At 41.9% G+C, this 24,415-nt stretch overlaps 1 long non-coding RNA gene across 2 annotated transcripts in view; it reads left to right on the top strand.

Annotated features, from left to right (window-relative positions):
• The first annotated feature begins 402 nt into the window (after positions 1–402).
• LOC148188713 (uncharacterized) overlaps positions 403–24,415 on the top strand; it is a 28,910-nt gene continuing 4,897 nt past the window's right edge. For both annotated transcript variants that reach the window (XR_015777338.1, XR_015777337.1), the window contains exons 1-5: positions 403–540; positions 1,686–1,768; positions 8,157–8,237; positions 15,256–15,318; positions 21,632–21,782. This is a non-coding gene — a long non-coding RNA (uncharacterized LOC148188713). The remainder of the gene's footprint in view (positions 541–1,685; positions 1,769–8,156; positions 8,238–15,255; positions 15,319–21,631; positions 21,783–24,415) is intronic.

The raw sequence follows: 24,415 nt of genomic DNA, 5'->3' as shown, positions 1-24,415 counted from the left end.
TTGTTCATGCACTTCTATCATTGATTATCAGCAGTTACAAGCCTCTAGTGTTGCGGCAAAAATTCACAACACTAATGCATATGACAGAATTTATTCTTGAACATGTAGGGCGTTCCCAAAAAGGACAATAAACCCTGAGTAGAGTGAAATACCTCAGTCTGGCTGCATTGTTTGAGTTGCCCTCTGATAACCATGGCCGTGGGAAGTAGGGGCACCCCCTGCTGGAAAAGGCCAACATCACAACACTCTCTTCAAAATAAAAATAAATAAGTAAAGGAAAAAAAATTGGGGTGGTATTTACCAAAAAATGAAGGCTTAAGTAAGTTTTAAAAATTAATTAGAAACACTGAATAATTACTAGTTATTAAAATAACGCTAAGCATCATAGTCAGCGGACGTTACGTAGGCAACCGTGGGTCAGCTTGCTGTAGACTCACTCACCTGTCCCTGATGAATGTGCACACAGATACTTCGAACAGTTTGGACATTAATGCACTAGTGAGTGACTAGCCACTTTTGTGAAGCCCAAACCCATCCAAGGTACAGCGTCTGCTCTATTATGAACTACCGCCGTGCAGTTTTACACCATTATTGGGCCGGTATTTTCACGCTGATAATTGTACTGCAAAAATGTATTTGGCTGTGTTGTGTTGTTTTGTGCTGTGCAGGTTGGCCTTTTGGATTGCTTGAAACTGCGTATTTGGATATGTTCCGGTCTGCTGCGCAATGTGTTGATGGCCCCATGTTTTTATTTACTAAGCAGGCGCATAATAGTTTAAAGACTGGCACACTTTTTGTCTGGCTTCAGTGAATATACCGATGATGATTTGTATGTGTGTTTGTTTATGTGTCTGTGTGTGTGTGCGCGGACGCGTGCTTGCGTGTGTTTGTGCGTGCACGGCCGAAGGTTTAAATACTGTGATGTATTTTTGTGGTTGAGATACTGTGTTTTGGATATGTGTGCAGTGCTCTGATTGACTTAACCCGTAAAACTACCAGTAATCTGTTTGTTCTCGTTCACTATGTGCAACGGAGTGTGGCGACATATGTTTGATCCATATTGCAGTAGCGCATGTTATAGTAGAATGTTACAATCAGGATCATCCTGTCGATTGTATTCACACACAAAATGCAGCTCTTATCACAGCACCCCCAACTAGAAATGTCTTCCCACGGCCCTACTGACAACCATAATTAATAACTAGATGGGCACTCAGAGAGCACAGATCTCCACCAAGGCCCAATTTCACAATGTTAATGACAGTTGTATCCTCCCTGTGATTCAGATTCACTCCGATATTTAATGGGTTCCTCCTTGGCTAATGCTTCACCCTTTCAATAAATTTAATACAAATCAGGCCAGTACTTTTCAATAATTCTATTGACCAACAGACAAACAAGCAAACAAACCAAAAACCTAATCTTCTAAGCATAGCAGGCAAGTTTGCCATGCTCCCACATCAAAATCAATGCTGCTTTGCTCACTAGTGGGATCAGACAGATTAGAGAAGGTGAAACATTCAGGGACACTCTTGTAAAGTAGCTGAATGTATGAATTTAGAATTTAGCAATAAAATTTAAGCTGGCACAGTTTTCTTGGCATATTTATAATATTTCATGTGGGATTTATTGCAAATCCTTCCCAGTGGCACCCTTATTTAGTTCCTTATTTTGTCCCTTTCCAGGTTGCGGAGGAGTCCTGCCTTTGTGGAATATATGAGAGCAATTATATCCCCATCATGAAGAGACTGTGCACCTAAACAGGACGGTAAAATGGCAATATTGCTGAATATCGTTATTGGAAACTAATAGAGAGCACTGCATTACAGAGATAAAATGTGTGAGTGTGTGTGTATGCATTTGATTTCTGAAAAGGCATGTTTGTGGTCCTCAGTGCTTGAACACGTCTGCTGTTTATAGCATATATACATGAGTATATGTGTCTGTAGCAGTACGTATGCATGTGTTGGAAGGGGGTATATATGTACAGGAAGAGAGCCTGTAAATAAATCTGTTTGGGGATTGGGGGTGCGGGGATGAAATATGGTCCCAGGGATGTGGAGCAATGTGAAAAACTCGGCAACGCCAGGGAATAACAAATCTCCTGATGTCGCCTCGCCGCAAAATAAATACACTCCCCCGTACAAGTCATCCATCTGGACTATGAGTCGCAACAAAGACGCCCCCAATACATCCCCAACACACACACACACACAAATCCACACACACACACACAAATCCACACATACACCCATCCCACACAGCAGCCATATTTATTTACACATTTATTTATTTGTTTGTTTGTTTGTTGAATTAAATGGAAACTGCTAGTGGGGAATTGGAAAGTGTATTTATTGTTTTTTTTGTGAATGAAACATGACCCCCTCCTCCTCCACCAACACCAACTCTCCTTGAAATGCTGTCTGTGTCTTAATGGGTGGTTTGGAAGGGAAAGCGATGAAGAGTGGGGGGGTTTGTGGATCGGGCGTTTTAACTAATGATCGATCACGGGGGATTAAATAATTAAATTTCAGCCTTGACAATTTAAAAGTCTCCCCACACATAGTCAACTGAATGAGGAAAGAGGGAAAGATGAAAGATTCCGCCTGCAGCAATGTATCAGACCGATTCAACATCTAATACATTACAGCGAGAAAGTGTGTGTGTGTGTCTGTGTGTGTCTGTGTCTGTGTGTGTCTGTGTCTGTGTGTGTCTGTGTCTGTGTCTGTGTCTGTGTTTGTGTGTCTTGGTGTAGGGGTGCACTGTTTTTGGCATGCACATACACATTATACTGTCTTTTCCTGACACATAGGCAATAGCAAGGACACTCAACTAACCATGTAGGCCCACCACACTCTTCTTCACTTTCCTTAGCTGGGCCTCTTTTCTTAGACACTTCCATTATTACATTAACCCTTTAAGCCCTGAGCAACTTGGTTTGAGTTCTTTCAAAAACATGGGGAAAAAAGCAGTGAGCCATGAAATGTCCTGCAAATTGCATGAAATCAGTAGATTTAGAAAATTACTAGAAAAAAGTTATAGAAAATTTGTCAAAATTATATATTAATCATTATGTTACAGAGTTATTCCTATTTTAATCACCTTTTGCAAGTAATTTCCTTGTTTGTCTTTCACTTTTTGTGTGTGCTAATTTTCAGGTAATTTTCTTGTAAGTTTTTTTTTTAACTAATTTCTTGCTGTTTTAGGGTGTCATGTCTTGAGAAGTTGCTCATTGGCCAATTCCCATGTGTTAGAAAGAAGTCAAGCCAATTTACTTGGGTGTCAAAGAGTGAAAAAGCACAAAAAGCTAATACGTGGGATAATATGTATCTTTTTCAGAAAAAAGAAACAACCACACACAACAGCATGAAGGCATCACTTTAACAATAGAGGGATGTTTGCCATTTAGTTGTTTTCTTTAGAATTCAGTTTTCCAATTAAGGTCTATTCTCTTGGCTTAATTAGGTCATGGTGAGCCGTGAGTCGTGCGTTTGTGTGTGTGGGGGTCATCCTGGCCCTTCCCAGGGATAAATATTAGCCCCCGTTGTTTGCAAATAGGTGATGTATGGTGGCCATATCTCTTGGTGCTGAATGTTTTTTAGAAATTTCCTCTCCTTTATCAATTGACTAACAAACCCATGTATCACTGCCACTCTCTCCCGCTCCCCACATAAATTAAATAACCAGCTCTCTCTCTCTCCCTCTTTGCTAGCTCTCACTTTTTCTCTCATCTGCTCCCCCATGCTCTCAAATTCCCTTTTCATTACTCCTTTTAGCTTTATTCATTTTATTACATTTTGTACATTTTATTTGTCATTGTCTCACACACACACACACACACACACACACACACACACACACACACATCAAACCTACAGCAGTCAGCGTTGATGCTGTTGGAGTAATAATTATGTTACATACATCTCAAATTTTTCCTGTAATGTAATGGAGACGATAAAGGTGCCTCTCACTGATTTTGCCCCCAGTGTATTAATTGATGTGCTCATCATCAGGCGACATTTGACGTACTTAAGGATGGATCATCATAACAGAAAATGTGTTTACTCATTCCTGTTTATCACCATGATGCTCTCTAAATCTGCTGTCTTTCAGATGGACGGCGGGTAAAGAGCTACAGGCTGGAGCTGGGCGGGTTCCTCTCTGCCACGAGATGATGACAGGAGGACCGATTATGCCAGAGTGCCATATTGTAAACTACTCATCATTAGCGGGCCCATCCCGGCTAACGACCGCACTGTAGATAAACAGGGGCGATGTGGAGAGCCATCTTAATCAGGAGGGCCGTTTAAGAGTGGGGCTCTGTCATTATGCACAGCTGTATCACACCAGGATATGGGAGATGTTGAGCTGTAAAGCTGCGCTGTGAAGCAGGCTCAGACCCAAGCCTGGAGCTCCACAGCGGTTCAGTGTTGTTCTGATCGCCCCTTTGAATCCAAAATGAAGAATAGAGAGATAAGTGCCTAAAACATTCAGCCAAATTAAATTATTACCCACTATTGAAGGTCCCTAGTCACAGCCTCCAAGGGATGCTCACAAGCTTTAGTCAATAGCACGAGGGGGGGGAGTTGAATTTGTAGTTTATGTGAATCTCACTCCCTCGCTCCTTCTGTCTCCTCTACACTGTTTATACACAACACTCCCTTTTCTACTCCTCTCCCTTTCCAGAATCATCACTGACTTCAGAGGGAAAACAAATAGATCTCCAATCATGAGAATAGAACAGACAACTAGTGTTTTCTGCTGGTTTTACTGATGGCGCCGCTGTCGCAAACACAACCAGATCACTTTCCATTTTCCTCAGGGTCTAGCACTTTTCTTTTGCCGGCTAGAGTTTTACAGTTACTTTGGTTGTCCATCATCTACCAGTTTCACAACTGGGCATAGTAACTGCAAATAGCTCATGCTGATACTCTTTGGTAACTGGGGATAGCTACTGAAAACAAAAGATCTATCCTCTTCCTGTTTTCAATAGTTGACACATTTCTTTTGTGCCATAAATCGAGTCTTCATTTTTCCTGGAAGATCGTAACCTGTCCCAGACAGAATTGCGTTGTGAAAGCGAGACTTATATTGAAACACTGAATACGATGACATGGACATAAATAACCTGTTTATGTGGCTTATCCTCATTATGATTACACAGAGAAATTGGGTTACGAATAATAACCCCAAGAACATCCTGGTTTCTTTCGGAGTTCTCAGGCTAGCATATTTAGGTTTCTCTGAAACAGAATGGTGTTTACATGCTCAAACTCATAAATGGCATACTCCAAAAACCTGATCATAATTTGATTATTCGCATCCATGTAAACACACTCGCTGATGGTCTCATTATTCTACAGCCATTAAATTGTGCAATCAACATTTAAAAGTTAAAAAAGTTAAGTTAAAATAAAATAAAATTCTTGTCTATATCCACTTTAAGCTTATTCACTGTTATCTCCTTTTATAATTCCAGTATATTAAACTTAAGGCTCGGTTTAAGGCTCAACTATGATTACCTACTTTAGCCCAACATTTTGTAATTTTTCTGAACTTGCTTTCTGCCTTCGCCTGTTCACAATACTTTGCTATAATACAGTACTTTGTGCTTTCGACTCTTCTAAGTGCTTGTTTTGTCTGACCAAAAATGAAAGATAGTCAGTGTAATGACATTTTGACAGTTAAAAAAGCAAAGCAACACATTTGAGAAGCTGTCAACACCAAATGTTTGGCATTTTTTGCTTGATAAATGACAAACAATGACAATTGTTTTTAAAATTCTCCCCAGATTATGAATCTCCCGGCCCCTTGTCTTTCTCTCATTTCTATCAGTTTTTTTCCTGTCTTTTGTAATCAAGTACATCCAAGTCTGCACTCAAATAATATATTTTGTCAGACCAACCATCCAAGAAAGTCAATCTGCAATCATATTTATCAGTAAAAGGCAGCAAACTATCACATGGAACCAATGAATGCTGGACATTTTTGTTTGATAAATGACAAACAAGCATTCAAATATTTTTTCAATTAATTTTCTATCAATTCATCCAGGACTAGCTCTTCTGTCATTTACAGTTAAAACCAAACATTTTCAGATTTTCAAACTCTTCAATCTTTCCTCGCTTCCTCTTTTCTCTTCATCTTAATCCTTCTCTTCCTGTGCTGTTGTCATCCAGGGCATCCAGCACCTCTCTCATCATGTCTCCCAGTAGCCCACTCTCTTGTCCCTCAGATGGACAGGTCTGAGTTGTCTGGACAGGCCGTAGCTCTCCCCACAAATGCTTGAACAATTGGAGGTAAATACGTTGGAGACAGCCCATTTGTTTTGTGCCGGCGGTGATGCATGCTTTTGCAGCAAGCAGCACATTTTTACCACGCAGCCCAAAGCAGCTGTGAGTAATGGACTGCTCTGGCCTGTCCACTCATTCTGCTATTTTTATTATTGTCTCCCTTATAGCTTTCATTTTTCATATCAGGGAGAGAGAGAGAAAGAGAGAGAGAGAGAGTGCACAGCATTCCCTTCAAGTATGTTCTTTCCTTAAAAGAGGCGGGAAACCAAACCCCCCCTTCCACTCACTTCATCATCTTCCATCAACCGTCCCTCGCTTTTTTTGGTCAGACTGACAGATTTTGTTGGATGCTAGGAAGAGACAAATAAGGGATTATCAACAGACAGTGCAATAATTCAGGTTGGACAGCTTCATAATAATTTTTCATCGATCCATCACTGTTTTTACCATGTTGTTTGGTTCAGCCTCTGGGGATTCTGGAAATCTCAGGGTATTCTTAGCTGGGAAACCTGGGAGTGTGTGACGAAAGAACTTGAACTCAAAAAGCACAAATTAAGCTGCTGAAGAGAATATAAGAATGTGTACTTAGAGCAGAAGCTGTAACCACAGAGCTGAAAAAGCTCCGGCTTTGAAGATGATTCACTAAGTAGCTAAAATTATCTGCTGCTGCGGGCCCCAGGGAGAGGACTGGTATTTTGCATTGAGGCACTCGTATGGGCACCTATAATGGCTGCCTCTTAATTCCACTGACAGCTTTACAGGACCTGAGTTATGAAGCCACAGCCATGCTGCTCGTTAGGCCCTCGCCAGGCTTCACACTGGTTTACACTAACACACCTCCTTCCCCCTCCCCTGCCCTTTCCCCCTGCACACACACTTACATAAAATCAGCCATACACACACATTTATGAACACACACCCAGAGAGATACTGGCCCACACAATTCCTCCACACACCTTTCCTGCATAATGGGGGTTATTTGTTCAAGTTGTTCAGCTGATGTTAGTATCAGATTTATTTCCTCGCTCCTGCCCTTCATTTTGTTTTCATTTTGTGCTCCGCTGTTGCACCTACTTCTCCCCTTATTTTCCCTCTCGCCGTGCCCACCAGGCCAACACCTTCTCCCTCTCACCCTGCCTCCCACCCCCCCCTTCCTTGTTTCTGTGTCGACAGTAGCCGGGTCCTACCGGGTGATCCATCTCTGTCAGGCTGCTAAAATGATAATGCCAATTAAAGCAGAGGAGTAATTGCCCTCCGCTGCCTCTGATCCCCTGCAGACCCTCAACAGGAGCCATGGCCCCAAATACGAATGAGACCTGGGCCCCTAGAGGCCCTCGCCTGGGCCGGCTTGAGGACAGGTGGGGAAGGGAGAGGGGGTGGAGATAGGAGGGGGAGGTGGGTTGGAGGGCAGAGTGGGGGAGGAGGGGTGATTTGTAACTTTTAACCTCCACTGATCACCGATGGCCTTGACAAGGAAGGAGTGGAGGGGAGAGGAAGAGATATCACACACAAACACATGGGTGGAGATGCTGGTCATTGTTGCACATGGATGAACACACACACATATGTTCAAGGTCGCTGTCAGAGGACTTATGGCCCTTGCCACCGCACGCAGACTCTCAGTGTAAGGAGCCTAATAGGAAGTGAAAGGACTATCCGGCACTGGACTGTAACACCACTGATCAGAGGTGACATAGCTGCACTCTGAGGTCAGCCAGGCGGCCATTATTACCACCGTCCCCTATCACAAATTCACTTTTAGGGTTATTGTCTTCCTTCTGATAACGTGCACAACACATGGTTTGGTTCTTGATATCTAACCAATGATCTTTTATAGCTTGACGTGTCCTCTGTCTTTTCCAGAAGCAGAGAAGGTGATTGAACACAGCTCCACTGAATGATTGTGTCATACCAACAGTCCGACCGCACGTGGGGTTCCTCAAGGTTTGTTAATCATTTTTATGTACATTCATTGTACATGTTTCCTTGTTACCAGTCTCCACTGTATATTGCAATTATTTAGTGTTTAAAATGTTAAGTCTGTCTCAAAGGGATAATCAAAAATACACATTCCCTCTTACCTGCCATTTATTAGTCTAGATCAGACATGTCCAAAGTCAGGCCCAGAGGCCGATTGTTGCCCTCAGACTAATTTTAAATAGCCCATGGCTTGTTTTTTTAAAAAAAATATACTATATGATTAACATAATATTGGTTAATCAAGCAAGACCTATTTGCATTTTTTTTTTTCATATAGTTTGTAGATGTGCACAAAAGGGGAACTGTTGAATACCTTTTCACTCAATGATGGAGCAGTTGTTTGTGTCATTTTTATGATTTAAAAAAAAACCCATATGATGCAAGAAGCAGATTGATGATTCATCTTACTTGGACAGCTGAGGCCTTATATTAGCTTCAGATAGACTTTTGAATACAGTTTTTCACAAAAGATTGTAGATATTTTTCCTTGTATCTTATAATTCAGCCACATTAAAGAGGATTGTGTCATTGCTGGTATGAAAAGGAGGAATAATTACTGCAAGAAAAACCTGTAAGAAAATCCATATGGGCAACTGACTATTGTTCTAAGACAGACTTGAAAAACCATGAGCCGATCCTTCAAGTTGATTTCTTCAGATTCCTTGATTTGCCTGTCTAGCACTAAAAAAAATCCGAAATTGCGTGAGGAAATACAGCGAATCTTCACATCTGACAAACCTGTGAGTGTTTTGCATTTTTTTTTCTTGATAAATGATTATTCATCATTAAAATCCAGTTTTCTAATTAAGTGATTAACTAACCGTTGCAGCACTATCATCAGACCCAGTTCTCAAAAATATATCCCTGTCAAAGGTGTCCCCTCGTCATCATGACTTAACAAGCGCAGGCCTTCTGCCTTAACTTCGCCACCAACCAGGCAGCCATGACAGCCCATGCATCACAGCATACTTATGGCAGCTCTGCGTTGTATGAGCGTGTGTGAGGGTATGTTATTACTGCTCAGTTGCAGGAGTGTGTGGGTGGAAGGCTGGAAGCCGGACGAAGTGTGTAGGTGGCTGTTAACACAGGCTCCATCACCCATCATGACTGGGTGGTGACCTGTGGCACAGTGCAGCGAGAGAGTGCAACAGCGGGGAGCGTGACACAAGGCCTGGGGATGGAAATGGAGCTGCTGATCTTTCATGTAGTATGAATAGGCGAATGCTGTGTTGTAAACAAATGGAACTACCGCTGTATTTTGGCTCTCTTTAATCTGTCGTGCCTCTCTGTGGTCACATAAGCGCATTCAGGCCACATGAGAGACACTTTTGTGTTGCATGATGTGTTGACAGGAGGAAGAAGCTGCTGCCTGAACATCAGGAGAGCAGCTGATGATCTCCACTACAGAGACCCAATGAGCTCTGTCACAAGAGTAATGATCACCAGAGCCTCAATGTGACAATAATCTCCTCTAACTTCATCAACACAATTTATGCCAGCAGGCCACCAAATGCTTCCAATATGTTCTGCATTACGATCGTCCTCTCAGCTAAAATCATAGTTACAATAACAATAATAAAACATGGAAGCTCGCATTGATTCTGCCGGGCCACTCTACGCTGTGTGTCGTAATGCCACCACGTCCTGGGCTCCATGCTAACATTGACTTATTACAAGGGAGCGTGCCGCCAAATCCATAATTAGACTCCTTTTGTTGCCCCCGTTGTTGTTGAAAATGTAATTATGAAAGATGAAACACAGCCTTCAATGAGATGGCTGTAAAATAGCATAATTAATATGGGCTTTTGCGAGAACAATCCCCGCTTTACGGGAGCCCCGCGTTGGCCGTGAAATTAATTAAGTGTGCCAGGATTTATGGCCTGTGCTCGGAAATGAAGAGAATTAATCGCGGGCCGAAGATGGATGGTTGCTGGAAAATGATGATGCCCAGGACCATGTGGGGGGAGGCGTCTAACTGCTTTAGGGGGGTGCTCTTGGAGGGGAATAGAAGGTTTTGACACAATTACACACCCCCAGACAACAGCTGGGCCAGCGGTGGGATGGAGTACTTTTTGGGCCAGCTTGGAGTTATGAGATTTTTTACACCTTCAACCCACCTGCACCTTCTCCCTGCACGCTACATATGGCTCCAAGGTGGAGTTAGCTTTGGCAGAGTGGAGATTTCCTGGAGAACAGAGGAGTTGTGTTTGTTTTTCTGTTGGCTGTTTCATCACAGATGACTAATGTGTCCTCCTCGTCATCCTCTTCAATCTGTTCTCCAGTCAGACACACGACAAATAAAAAAATAAAGGGCACAATTACAGCATAAACACAATTTTTCCTGCAGATTTAATTCAGGAGACTTTCTGAGCTTCAGTTCTTCAAAGTGTCAGAGCTTCAAAATCTAACCTGAGAAATGTCTTAATGAAATTATTATTGATGTTTATTTATTTCAATCTCACAATAAGGCACAGTATGTGGGCACAGTAATTAAAATCAAGCTATAGGCAATTACCGTACAATATAGAAGATAAAAACACAAATATTTAAAAAAAACTACTTAAAGTAGTCATGTGTAGGGTTAAGTGGCATCTAACGGTGAGGACTGCACATTGCATCCAGCTGAAAATTCTCCCATGTGCCAAGCCAAAGTAGCAAGGGTTTACCAGAAGCTGTATTATCTGCAGAGGTCTCTTCTTCTCCAAAACAAAGGGATCACATGATTTAAATTGATAAAAACGCAGAATAAAAGATGTTTCTCATCTGCTATTCAGCGTGCTGTAGCCTGCCAGCCCTGCATCTGCTAATGCTTACTTATCTTTTTTTTTTTTCCTCCAACTAACTTAAGATCTAGACGTCCTGGAGGTTTTTTTAGATGCCAGATTACCTGCAGTGGTCTATTCATCTCCAAAACAACCAGCCCAAGTGATTAAAACTGGTCAAAACCCTAAATAAAACAGTTTGACTATTTTTCCAATGCTGTTTGGCTCACTGAAGGGGCTGCTAACTATAGTGGCTGACAAAACATGAAGACGTGATCGGCCCTATCTAAGTATCCATGTTTGGCTACTCTAGAAACATAGCGGTGCATCATGGCGGCCTTCATATTTCTCCATATTTTTATATAAACAGCTAATTTTAATGTAATGCAAACATGACAGTTCCTCTTTTCACGTGATTATATGCAAGAGAAAACATACTTATTGTATTATATTCAATTTCTGCCAATCTGTCCCCCTAAAATCTACACACTGGACCTTTAAAATTATTATTGCTCTGAAGAGAGAGTCTCAGATGAGATAAAGGTGTTATTAAAAAAAAGTCTCAGCACCAAGCTGTCCCAAATTGACTTCGTCCCACCTCTGACCCAGCTGTCGCCTGTTGAACGATGGTAAAGAAAAATGACCAAATCACATGGTTTGTTAAATGGCAACCGATATTAAACACAGATTGTTAACACTGACCTCCTACAGTGTCCTTAGACCCAAAACACAACCTCCCAACCGTCCTACTGCCCCTCCACTGACTCTTAGGTGTGTGTGTTTGTGTCTGTGTTGTAATAATGGAAGGCTAATTACCCACCTCCCATGTCCCTGGACAGCGCCACGATGTCTGGGTTAGGTCTGTGTGTGGGATGGTTCATGGTGGTAATTAGCTTGATACACACACGCGCTCACACACACACACACACACACACACACACACACACACACACACACACACACACACACACACACAGACAAGATAAATGAAGGCTGGGTGGGTGTCTGTTGTTGGACAGTTGATTGGGCAGGTACTAGGGGAGTGTCTGCGGTCTCCAGAGCATGTCCACTCTGATAATTATGGGTCCGTGTGTGTGTGTGTGTATTTGTGTGCGCTCCTCCGCTGAGAAGGAGCTCTCAGCCCAAATTGCTGTCTCTTGTCTCATTGTCAGAGTGATTATGAAATATTGTTTAATTTACTGGGTGGTAGAGTCTTGTGTGATTTTGATGAATCGGACCTTTTATTTCTTCATTCCCTTTATTGTCTGGTGGTTAGGTGTCGTGCATTTGTGCGCTGGAGTGTGTTGAGTGCTCTGTCGGTACCCATGTGAATAGAGCTACAGCATACAGTGTTACACCCACACTGATAGAAATGTGTGTTAAATGTGGAAATAATAGGTACATGGAAGCTTAGTGTAGAGGCACTCTAAGAGATGCCTTTCTCAAAGTATCTGTGCTTATGACAAATATAGTGCACTGCAAAACATAACACAGGAATTTAGTGGAATCTACGGCCTGTGTTGCGGCCACCATGACAAAAAGTGTTCTGCGTTGCCTGGCATAACGAGAAATGTTCTTGTGTTGAAAGGATATTATCATGTGATTACAAAATAAGTCATTAGTTCATAGTTTTAAGACATATTTCCAATATATTTATTAATTCATTCATGGGGTGGATGATCACGCTTCATAATGCAACCATTCCTTCTTACAAACAAGTCTTTGCCCGACGGGATCTTCTTAAGGATGACTCAGAAATTTATATTCAATGGTATTTCCACATGTTATTTTGCCAAACAAATATATACATTGTTGTATCGCTTATCATCTTTCAGTTTCTGTTTCCTTCTCACTAGAGTAACTTTATTTTGGACTGGATCCTGACTTGGCCCAATCCACAGCCTCTTGGCTTAAGCCTCTCTGTTGCCACCAGACTGGGCACAGGGTCCCAACGCAGCCCCTCTGACACTAACCTGTACACTATTTTATCCAATTGTTCATCTTTAGGCCAAAAAACATTATGTTCCTTTCAGGATTATAGTCTTTTGTAGCTGTTTTGTCAATGTTGTTCCATCTGCTTCATGCGATATACTATGGCCAGACCATTTTGCATTTCTTTGGATTTTTTCTCTTTTTTCATGTTAAGAGTATCTTGATTCTTTTATGTGCATTTTTATCTTAAAATAATGGGGACTGTCAAATTTGCTTTTTAAATTTTTGTGCAAAGATAAATACAAGCTTTAATCTTTTCATCAAGCATCTTCTCCAGGTTATCATTAATTCCAGCAATCTGTGGGTTTCTTTCTCTCAATTATTGAGTGATAGCCTTTTCTATCATTTTTTTGCATGTTTTTGTTAGCGTTGCTTTGCAATCTTTCTCACCTTTTTAAGTCAATGTCAACTTTATTGCTAATACTGCCCTATGTACAGTACATAGACAGAATTGAAATGCTGTTTCTCCCTGACCCATGGTGTAAACATGCAAGTGCACAAACAAAAGAATAGAAAAAGTATAAAACGTAAGTACCAAATAAAATGAATGAAATTACTGTTAAGGAAGGCACATATGAAAACACTCAAACACCAGCTTCAAGTATAAATGGGAAGAGGGCAATTATTTCTATTATGCAGAGAGGGATTCAAGTTCAAATATTATAAATAGTTCAGATGTAATAATTTTTTCATTCATTGTTGCTGTATAATTGAAGATTATTCAACAGATGAATCGAGCAGAATAAAAAAAAAACTGCCCTTCTGGGCACTAAACACATCACTTTATCTTGTTATGTATCACAAAAAAAAGTATTGCTTTCAAACAAATATTCCATGCAGATAAGTTGGTATGTTGAAAGAAATGAGAAAAGTTTCTCAATTGGTTGTGCAATCTCACTGCTAGATGCCTCTAAATTCTACACACTGCTCCTTTAATATAAACATACGTTTTATTAATTACAAGTAAATTTAACTTCAGATTTTGTGGGTTTTAATGTCAGGCCACTTTAGAACTTAATGTAATGAGCTCATGTGACTTGAGGTCTTTTGAGTTGAATGAAGGTACTCAACTAAAGAAACAAGATTGGCATATTTGCAGACTTGCCAGCATGGATTATTTGGGGGTTAAAACTATCCAGAGGCGCCTTGTTTTTGTTTTGTTTTGTTTGGAAATATTTTCAATCCCACACGAATCTGAGGCACATGCCTGTGTGTAGAGATAGTGAGGAACTTGGTGCAGAACGGAAATAGATGGCGTACAAGAGTTTTTAGAAACAGTGTGAGCATATGTGAGAGAGAGAGAGGGAGGTCCAGGCCCACTCTAATTGATTATACCGCTATCGACAGGGACCCAGAAAAACAGGCACTCACTTTCCTCTTGATTGAATTAAACACCTTTTATGGGGCAAATCGATGGGACGGAGATGGGGGGTGGGGGGTGACAGGGATAAAGGAAGAGGAGAGTCGGGTGTTATGATATGTGGAGGTGAGATCTGTCTGTACTCTCTCTCTCTCTCTCTCTCTCTCTGTCTCGCTCTCGCTCGCTCTCTCTCTCTCTCTCTCTCTTTCTCACACATTCACTAATGCGCACACACACTGAGCCTCCCACAGACAGGTGAGAGGTCTGATGCCGTGTTGTAATTCAGGCAGATCAATGCTTTTAAAGCATTTAGCCGTGCCTGGTGATGAAGTATAGTCAGAATAGGCCCGCCAAGCAATATATGTCCCAGACCCAAATCAATCATAATTACAGGAGGGCCAGGCTGGGACAGTGCAGCAAAGGGACTGAGGGGTGGACTGGACCCCATTCACTCCTTTTATAGTTTGATCAAAGATGAATAGTAAAATGAGATCAGACGCTCACTGAGGAGCAAAGAGCATTTATTCTGTGCTCACATGTGCTCGGCTGGGCCTTTCACAGCAGACATTTTGACTTTTTGGAGGTAAAGCACAGGTGTTTCTAATTACATTAATGATGGCTCTGTTCTGTTTAAGTGTCCCTGTGAGCCTATGCACAGTTTTAGGACGTTAAAGTGGAACAGCTAAATGGAATCCAGCCATCATATTCACACCTGTGCTTTTCAAAATGTGATATGTCCAAAGGTCAGATACAGAACTTGATAAATCTGCAGCCTACAAGCCTCATTTTCATGCGCAGCTCCATTAAATGCTATTTCATGACTTAATAACTTTTATCATTTTCTTTTTCTTTCCTTGAATTTTTTTAGGAAGTCCATGCTCTTTGCTCCAACATTGGACCATGTGTCTCCCAAATCTCTACGAATGATGGGGTGAGTAAAATGTATGATTAGTAGCCATTAAGTGTTTTTGGATCTCAGGATTTTTTTCATAGTTCTAAGAACCTTCCTTTTTACTGTGCCATAAGAGCAAGAAAAGCCAAAAAATGCCAATTTTAGGGAGTTTTTATCTCCAGTTTCAGTAAAGATGCTTTTCTAGCACAAGATGAACCATAAGTCATGTAAGTGTAAAGTGATTCTGACAATGCAATGTATATATAGTGAATTCCACACTTTACCAAGTATATATGCAACAGGGGAAATACAATGTAATTTTGATGTATCAACACAATATAATATTCTTTAACATGAAGTTGCTATTCAAACTGCTGGCCGACTTTTACTTCAGTGTTACTATTCGTGGCCCTAAAAACAAACTGAAAAAAAATGCCTTGAAGGTTTGTAGTTCTTTGGGGAACACCCTAGTTGGCAGTTCATCTCAGGTCCAATATATATCACCTTAAGTGACATCACATGTGGCAGTTTATCTGATTTTGAGTAGCTGGCTCTATTACTCTATTAACAAGTGCAGTCACAATTTCCAAAACCTGTAAACAGACTTTGATCTGTGTAAAATCAGTGTAGTTCCTCTTTAACTTCGGTCTGTGAACCACAAGGGAAACAGATGCACTGATGTCAGATAGCAGCAACACCACACCTCTCCGATCACCAAAGTCAGCCATGACAACAGATCCAAGCAAACTGACATCATCCCCACAAAACTGGCATAATCAATACAGCACAGGAGGCCGATAACTTAAAACTCAGCCGTCCTCTAATTAGTGCGCACTGCCCCGCCCCTCCTGCCCCTGATTTTCATAGACTTTACTTGCAGGACAGTATGACCTCATGTTGCCACAGGGAGACCCCCCGCCTGCCGCACACTCTAATCAGCTCCTCAGCCTGGACACTTGGTCCACTATGACTACATTAGTCACCAACAGCACCCTACCGCTGACCCCCACAAACCACCACGCTAACTCCGTAGTCTGGCTCGGCCAATCCACACTGCTGTCAACATCGGCCAAACCAATTAAAGTGTCTAATGAGAGTCTTGTATAACACTAACACGGCCATTAAAGAGCGTTTAAAGAGAGTACAGGGGTATCGGGTGGAGGGCTGTGGGTTATGGTGTCATGGCTTATTAGTATTCAAGCAGCGTTTGGTTTCCATTAAGGCGGCGTTCACGAGCGCCTCAGGTGTCTCAATGGATCCAGTGATGATTCACGCATCCAGGACTTTATAAACAGCTCTCACACAGATGAGAACAATCTCCCCTCATAAAGAGCGCTTTCGATTTCATTTGTGAATACAGAGATATGCAAGAAGAATAAATAAACAAAGTGTATGTGTTTGAGAAAACAGTGACTTGACAGTATTACACAGGCACTCAGTTTAATACCCGGCCATAATATTGCTGAGGGAACAGGCCCAAGGCGCTACTCTCTTTTATTAGTCATTCACTGGGATTATGGACACATTGCTTCCATTACCTAAGAGAGAAAAGCAGAAGCCCTGTCCCCCTGGGGATGGCCAAATAACTCTCTCCCTCTCTCAAACACTCACACACACACACACACAAACACTAACATACACTCTGTCTTAAATAGATTTGAGCTCCGGTGCACAGACGTACACACAAACACACCCTATCATTAAGATGAACATGGGCTTCTATGAACCCTTTTTTACCAGCAGGATAATAGAATCAATACTGCAAGTAAATAAATGGCAACTAAATAGATCCATAATAAAGTTGCTGAAAGACATTATATCACAAAGAGTTTCTGCTTTTGCTTTCGATTTGTCTGTTTTAATTGCTGTTAGATATCTGCGCCCTGTACAGTGATAGGTCGAGGTTAGGTGTGATGAGGCGAGATTTCCACACACTAAAACCACACTCGCACAAACACACAGCCAGCCACACACACACACACACACACACACACACACACACATGCTGGTTTGTCAGCAGTGATGTGATGAGGCTGATGGATGGCAGCAGAGAGAGAAAGGATGGACAGATGAATTTGATTTGTCTTAATGCAGGCGAGCTGCGAGGTGGCGGGGCCCGCATCAGTGCATTACTACTACAGCTGTGAATGCATGTATCACAGTAAATCAATTACCAATCGATAAGATTCTTCAATTTGCATAAATCAGACTGTTTTGAGCAGTGAGCCTCTCTCCCTCCCTCTTGTTTTATCTGTGTCAGACAGAGCGAACATGCTCTTCACCTTCATCTTCAGTCATTCAGTCATCTCTCCATTTCTTCACACGAGCCTCCCCTGACTTTGATGTGACATTGCTTACAAAAAAGTATGGCACGCTCTGGGGACAGAGATGTGTAACAGTCAATCAAGTTATTCTGCTTACTGAATATTTCAATAGTTGAGTTACATGTGCCTTTGCTGGCCATTTTCCTGACTGATTTACAGCCGGAGCAAAAGTTGAATAACTTAAAGGGACAATTCAGCCAAAAATCAAAAATACATATTTTTCCTCTTACCTGTGGTGCTTTTTGATCAATCTAGATTGTTTTGGTGTGAGTTGCTGAGTGTTGGAGATGTCAGCCATAGAGATGTCTGACTTTTCTCCAATACAGTCGAAAGAGATACATTTGAAAAACTCAACAGCAATGTGTCTTTCCAAAAATCATGACCCGGTTATTCATGATAATACACAGACCTTGTTGTGAACAGTTTTGTGGAGGAGCTATTTTCTTTTTACCAAACTGCAAGCGCTAACCATATCACTGGGCAGAAAGAAGCATAAATCTACTCATGGAGGAAAGGGTCACAATAGCAATAGTTTTAAACATGAATGGCATCTTTCTCGGCTGAGCTGTAACAAGGGCTTGCTCAAAGCCAATTGATAGTATCCATGTCTATTTGTTCACAAGGTTATGCTTCAGTCTTTGTGACCTAAATGTTGTCATAGACCCCGGTCTGACATGCACACTGCTGTCAAACCAGCCACAGACGCCTCACCGTGGTTAGGTCAGTTTTAAGTTGGATTTCTTACATTCATTTACTCCAGACCTAGCAGTATCCTTTATTTTTACTTTCACCTAATTTGTGCAGGAGGACAGTTTGCCATCAACTGCACTATGAATAGTACCCAATGCACTTCAGCATAACTGCAGCTGTATATGGATGATAAATGCAGAAAGCATGTCCAAGCCTTTTGTGGTACTAGGTGAGGTAGCAGTACATGCACACTTCTTGCTTTGCAGTGATACAGTTTGTGGATGTAGCTCAGTAGAGAGAAAGTAGTTCCTACATGAAACCGCTCACAACAAAGTCTGTGGCTTATTTTGAGTAACCGGGTCATGATTTCTGGAAAGAGACATTGCTGTTGAGTTTTTCAAAAGTCTTTTGTTGGTGCATTGAGCATCAAAAGCTGAGTGCCATTTAGTTCCATTATATTGGAAAGAAGGCAGACATCTCTATGGCTGATATCTTCAGCACTTGTCAACTCACACCAACTCAATCTAGTTTGAGAAATAGTAAGAGTAAAAATATGTATTTTTTGATTTGGGGATGAATTGTCCCTTTAAACTACTAGATTATCAGGATTATTAACAAATAGAGTATTCCCATGACTGTAGAGCAGTGTCTTCTAACTTAGGGGCTGGGAAGTCCCAAATGGATGTAAGATAAATCTGTGGGGATTGTTGGTGTCTGCTTTACTTGCCTCCATCCAAGAGGGAAATATCAGTCTTTGGTAAATGTAGGAAAAACAACGTAGGAAGTATTAAGTATATATAGAGTAAGGGGTTAAAATGAAGCAGATCTATGTGGTTTGAAAACAGCTACACACTTCACTGAAACTTTTATGGTCTATAATGAGCAGTAACTGTTTGTTATTGTAGAGCTGGATTGTGTTATCAATCAGCACTTAATAGACTCATAATCTTTCACATTTTTACACCATAAACTAAAGATTCTGTAAAATCTCTGAAGGCGGAAAGGAAATGTTTCCTTTCAATGGCCCAATGAAATCATGAGCTGAAATTCATGTTCAAACATTTGTCATTTAATCAAGTCAAGATGCATGAGCGAGAAAACACAAGCGGGGGAAAGTAGCTGTCTGTTGACATCAATTCAGAGAATTAATGTGTCCCAACAAATCTTGTTGTTTTATTTCCGCCAGGGCCTCCATTATGCGCTTTTAGTCATTAGGGCTGATACTTAATGATTGACACCCAGTTAAAGTGCACCTTCAGTGCATCGCTTATCATGACCTGCTCTCGTGCACCACACACACACATGCCTGTATGCGCACACACACATATTAATATTTACTCTCTTAAACACACAAACACACACAGCCATGCACCCACTCTCCTGAACCCCAACGCGGGCATAAATTTTTCCAGCTGTGACTTAAAAGACAAATAGCCAATAAAAGTGCCAGGGGTGTTCACACATGCGTTTCTGGCACAATCAAATCAATTTCCTCTAAGTAGCCATAAACATGTTCTCTTTTAAAAGGTGTGAGAGGAGTCCCATTATCCCTGGGCCCCCTGGCCTGCTCCTCCACCCCAGAGGTCTCTCCATGGGGGTCAGCATCAAGGCCTAATCAGTCTCAGTCCACTAGATCCATCTGTAGCTCTGAGACACAGAGAGATCAGGACCCTCAGCCATGTCCGAGCCCTCTGATCACAAGACTACGTCCATTAATCAGTTAGCAGGCAGCGCGGTGACAAAGAGATTGCCTGGCAGGGGGTAGAAACCTGGGAGTTACCCCGGTCCTGCTGCAGGGCCCAGGCTGTGCTCCAGGCCGGCGGAGGTCTGCATGACGAAGCAGACAAAAGGCTCCGTTGTGGTCAGAGTTATTAATCAACAATGTTATCATTCAGTTGTCATTTTACAGATTTGCCAGAACCCCAAAATCTGTGATCCCGTTGTCCTCATCCCTCTTGCACCAGTGTTGGCTTCATTGTAATGCAGTCACTGTAATGGCTTCAAGGGGGGTACTGAGACCACAATTACCCTGGTTGTCCTTCCCGTGGTGAATGATTGTAATTATAATTGACTATAACCACTTTTTGCATAAAAACCCCGTATAAAACACTCATCCCCCCACCTCACAAATGCCTCTTGTTCCCCCTCTTTCCTCCATCTTCACCGTCTGCTAAACCTTGGGCCTCCAGCTTACACTCATGGGAGTTGACACTCAGCTCCTACAAATCCAGTTAATATTCAATGGCTCATTAAAGATTGATTGTGAGCTGTAAAGGGGGAAATCACACACATATAAGAGCACAAATTCCTCCCTTTAGCTTGTAATTGTGCTTTATGGAGGAGCTTTGGTCCTGCTGCTCCCCTGGTCCTTGTTAGTGAAGGTTAGCGATGTATAGACCTGCATGGTGGGGACCATGGCCCGGCCCAGGTTGACCTGGACCTACACAGGCTATAAACACCAGGCCAGGGCAATCAGGCACAGGATTGCCCCCCTGAGAGAGCAGTTCATTTCTAGTGCTGAAATATTTAGGAGTCTGAGGATGCCCTGAGAGACTAGAAGTAGCAAATCTTAGACACATCCCTGTATATGTGCTGGGAGGAGTAATCCCTGCACGTCGCAGCCCAAGTGAGCCTTGCTGGTGTAAAGCCCTTGAAACCTTAGCAGATTGACTTCATTTCTTTCAAAAAGATGGGGAGAATGCAATGAGCAACTTAACAAGACATGGGGTCAAAACTTAGCAAGAAATTAATAAAAAGTTATGAAAGAGTTAAGAAAAAGACCCTGAAAATTTAAAAAAAGAAAAGTAAAAAAAAACAAAAAAAAAAAACAAGCAAGAAAATAACCCCAAAAAGGTCCTGAAAATTAAAAAAAAAACAATTCACAGTGACATAATTTAAAAATATAATTATTATAATTATAAATACAGTTTTCTGGACATTTTTCCATTTTTTTATTTCCTCCATTTTTAAGTCTAATTTTCAGTGAAAAGTTGAAAGTGAAAGTTGTTCATTGCCTTTTCTCCCATGTTTTTAAAAGAAATCATACCAATTTTCTCAGGTTTCAAAGGATTAAATGGCTTGTGAAAATCGTCTGAATGCAACCCATGAAAACTGATATCAATCTTGAATTTCAAAGGGTTAAAATAAATGAAAACAGGCATAATGGCAAATCTATATCTTGGAATAATTTAAACATAGTCACACATCTAAATAATTAGCATTATTTCTCTTTGTTATGTTCCAATTAAGTTTTCTGAGGCTTTAAATTGAGTCTGTTGTTTATTCTTTCTCCCCCTCACTCTTTCCCTCTCTCTTCCCGACCTTTGTGATCCCCTCAGTTTCCCAGGAGTGCCTGGCCAAGGCAACGCCACAAACACAATTTCCGTAATGTCATTTGCAGCATGGATGAAGGAGAGAAAGTCCTAGCTGTCAAAATCACCTCAACACTGCAGCGAAGAAAACGCGACCCGACACATGACAGATTCTTAGGTTTGTACAAATGGACAGCTCCCCAAGTCCCCTCCTTCTCACTTCAAACCTCTCACCTCTTCTCCTCCACCACCCAGAAGCACCTTGCTTCCCCTCCCCATCCCCAGCTCAACCAGTCGGAAATGTCTTGCCCTCACCCTTTCGACTAAGAGTGTCACTCCCTCACTCCCCTCATGTCCAATGGGCAGAAATTACTGCATTATTAAGTGTGTGTGGAGGGTCGGGTCTCATCAGATCTAATTTAATCAGGCTGTCGCATGACTCCACTCTCAGAGACGTGATGCACAAATATGGAGTCTTTAGCCCTTCTTCCACAGAGATCACGATATAAGGTCGCCAAAGTCTCTTTGCATTTTTACTCAGAACGAAACAACGGTGGCATCATGCTGCTCCAGTGTGTGATTTTAGATGACATGCTGGCATTGTGGAAGCAAAAGAGCTCTTACAGCCATGAAGTTTAACAGTGTTTGCCTCTAGCATGATGTATAACATATGCATCAGCAGCTGTTTATAAACAATAACAATGGCATAACATGCAATAACAATCCTTTACTGTCCCTGTTCCTGTCCTCTGCTCAGAGGTTAAGGAGCTCCCGAATCTTATTGTTTTCCTAATTTGCAGACATTTACAGCAGCTGTTCTTCTTCATTGAGTTAGCTGTTAACTGATGCTAGCTCCTTTTTAAATCTCCTGAGTGATTTTCCCACCTTAAACAGGCAGTGAAAAGGGGGCTATAAAGTAGACAAACCTGTTTCTGCCTTCTTATTTAGTCAGTTTAAGGAGTAATTAAGGAGTAAGTAAGTAATGTGTAAACATGCACTTAAACAGTGCAAATTAAAGACTATTTTTTCCTTTTTGCCATTCATTGTTTATCCCCTTCCTTCAGCCCTCACCTCCTTCTGCTGGCATCATAAAGAAAGGTAGGAGCCTCTCAATCATCGGCTCAATCAATGAAGATGATTGGACCAGTGAACAGGAACACATTGGGTTAACACCTCCAACCTGCTCTGCACCTGATGTGACCCACAGCCACCCAGAGTGTGCTCACATCCCATTTGTCACTGCAGTTTTTTCCTGGAACAGGCGGATAAGATTGAATGGGCCACAATGGAAATATGATTTTCCGTACGCATTGTTAACTCACCAGGGAGAGGCTTTTGCCAAATTCTATCAAAGTGTGCAACTGTGTATTAAATGACTATCAAAAGAGCAGCCATCATTTTTCATGCTGTAACCATGGTGTGCCCCTGGACTAACCCTTCTGCAATCACAAAGAAGGCGATTGCCATTGATCTGCTGTGAAAATGTTGCAACATCGTGTGTGACAGTGCTGTGACGAACAGAGGCGAGACAGTTTTGAATATGAAGTCATGGTTAGTATATCAGAGGGCTGCATGGCACGTGTAGAGGGCTGGGTTAATATAGCCACTTGCTCTATGCACAGATGGGGAAGAGACCTCAGAGTCATTTTCTTCCCACGCTATGACCAAAAGTTTGGCGCTCTGCTGTAGCGATCCATATGGAAGCAGGTGGGCGCGGGGCCATGAGTGGGCGAGAGGGGGTCCCAGTGGGCGGCGGGTCATGGATCTTGGGGTTGACGAAACATCAGACTCTCCTACAGCAGAGAATGGCTGCTGAATGTGGTCTTCAGTGTGTAGGAAGAGAGCTGGTTAAAGTTTAACCAGCCCCATCCTGTTCTCCGCAGCCCTCCATCAGCCAGCCAGAGCAGGGCCCGGCCCCACGGCCTCCACCCCCACTGACCCCCACCCTGTTAGGGACAGAAGTGATGGATCGCCCTGTCATTGTGCACTGTGAGGGGACCACTGCAAAGAGGGACCCGGACTCCTTGTTAATCTGACCCTCTAAGACAGAGTGGACAACGCAACACATTATGACAACCCCCTTCCAAAAAGCAAAAAGAGAACACATGGCATGTAACTGAACTCGCCCGCCTACATACGAGCCGAGGCACTCTCCTCTTTTCCTTTTCATTCAGCCTATTTTCACCCCCAGCCCCCATAAACCATGACAGGAATGCCTCAGAAGCTGGGGCTCGTTTGGTGAGGAGTATAAAAAGAACAGAGAAAGTTGGGCAGAAAGAGAAAAATGAGAGGTGGAGGACAGAGACGGCGAGCAGCTGTGTGGAGTGACAGGACGCAGTACGGATGAGTAATGGTGCTAGATGAACCCGTGATATTGACGAGTGATCAGTCATGTACTGATGCCATCTCTGCCTAAAACCATGTGTTCACTTGCAGAGAGTATTGTAATGTTGCCGCTGTTTTTTTTTCCTCAGTTGATTGTAAGAAAACAAATACATCAAGCTGGTGTCATGTAAAAAATAAACATTTGCTAAGTTACAAAGGCTTAGAGAGCAAACAAAACAGCCTAGTTTAGCTGCAATTGATTAGTTGTAAACTTTTCAATTAATTGCCAACTAATTTGACAATCAATTTGAGCAATATTTTTAGGAAAAAAGTCAAAATTCAAAGTTAATCTTTGTTTTTTGTTTTTTTTACCTCTCTGTGACAGTAAACTGAATGTCTTTGGGTTGTTGACAAAACAAGACATTCGAAGATATCATCTGATACTTTGGGAAACACTGATTTTTTACTATTTTCTGACAGTTTAAA

The sequence above is a fragment of the Plectropomus leopardus genome, chromosome 9 (genome assembly GCF_026936395.1).
Source record: "Plectropomus leopardus strain MGB_pleo_1.0 chromosome 9, ASM2693639v1, whole genome shotgun sequence".
Taxonomy (NCBI): Eukaryota; Metazoa; Chordata; class Actinopteri; order Perciformes; family Serranidae; genus Plectropomus; species Plectropomus leopardus.
This window is presented reverse-complemented; position numbering and strand designations above follow the sequence as displayed.